Source organism: Papilio xuthus, unplaced genomic scaffold (genome assembly GCF_000836235.2).
Source record: "Papilio xuthus unplaced genomic scaffold, Pxut_1.1 DF825432.1, whole genome shotgun sequence".
Taxonomy (NCBI): domain Eukaryota; kingdom Metazoa; phylum Arthropoda; class Insecta; order Lepidoptera; family Papilionidae; genus Papilio; species Papilio xuthus.
Genome location: NW_013533217.1, coordinates 1 through 1,360, shown reverse-complemented (window position 1 = coordinate 1,360; position 1,360 = coordinate 1). Strand labels below are relative to the sequence as shown.

Below are 1,360 nucleotides of genomic sequence, written 5' to 3'. Positions count from 1 at the left end.
GGGCGGGGGCGGGGGTGGGGGCGGGCGGCGCGCGGCGGCGGGCACAGACCGGGGCAGGTTCGCGAGCGCCGCGCCGCCGCATCATCACTACCGGCAGCTGTGAGTATCCTCATCATCCTACCTCTTCTCACTCTCCTCGCTCTCCTCACTCCGGTTAATGTGATATACGATGTAATGATTTGTTTTCACATTAAAGGTTCACTTTATTAGAGATCTGATAGAGAAGGAGAGTCTAAAGTTTTGTGAGAATTCGAACATGTACTTGGATGTATATCAGTGTATCGTGTGCTCAGTCGCGGGCGGGGCGCGTGGGAGCTCGGCCAGCACTTCGGACACTTCGCGCCCGCCTCCCAGTACATGATGGGTGAGTGCCGCATCGCTACACCGCACACAACTTTATGCTCGATCTATGCTCGAGTCAAAGAAAAGAACTATTGATTTATTTATACATAAAACAGCATAAAATGAGACACAGCGCAGTGCGGAGTGCATCAATGTTAGTTGTGTGCTGCAGGCATGGGGTGGGGCGGAGCGCGCATGCAGCGCGGCCCGCGACACCGCGCCTTCATGCGCTGACACCGCGCCTTCATGCGCTGACACCGCGCCTTCATGCGCTGACACCGCGCACCTCCTCGACGCGACCACAAACATTTCATGAAATAAATTTAAATATTCATAGTGTTTATATTAGTTTTATTTTTGTCCTTTGTAATTAAGGGCTATGATATGGACACCTCGCTCTTTCCAGTGCGAAGCAAAAGCCTCTTGGTTCCTGTAGATGTGTGCACAATCAAAAGCGACACTAACACCAAACATACCACAGACATAAACTCAAACAAGTATATCTGAACCGACGAGAGGCGCTACTATCGCTTTTGGTTCTTTCAGGATATACATAAAACATTGCTCTTCTCCAGGTGTCGATGTATTTCGGTTCTCGTATTTATTGCAATTGTAATAATCAATAAGGTTTTTTTTTTATTTAAATCACAATAAAACTTTGTCAGACGACAGCGGAGTATTGGCGGTAGCGCCATCTTGCCACTTTTCAGTTTTTCTCCTTTTCGAAGCTCTTGTTAGACAAATTAGTTGTGTGAGGTATTGTATAGCTGAGAGGGGATGCAAAAGAAAACAACGGTGGAAAATTTAGAAACAAATCAACTTTATTTATCAAGATGAAAAAGATGAAATGATATATATATAAGGTCGGGGAGCGCGACGTGACGCGCACGACACGGACGCGACACGTCGTGGAGCGCGACGTGACGCGCACGACACGGACGCGACACGTCGTGGAGCGCGACGTGACGCGCACGACACGGACGCGACACGTCGGGGAGCGCGACGTGACGCGCACGAC

General features: G+C 49.6%; 1 long non-coding RNA gene across 1 annotated transcript; it reads left to right on the top strand.

Moving 5' to 3' along the window:
- The first annotated feature begins 23 nt into the window (after window positions 1-23).
- LOC106125956 (uncharacterized) lies at window positions 24-683 on the top strand. The gene is made up of 3 exons (XR_001228306.1): window positions 24-99; window positions 294-364; window positions 515-683. It is a non-coding gene; the product is annotated as an uncharacterized LOC106125956 (long non-coding RNA).
- The last annotated feature ends 677 nt before the right edge of the window (window positions 684-1,360 follow it).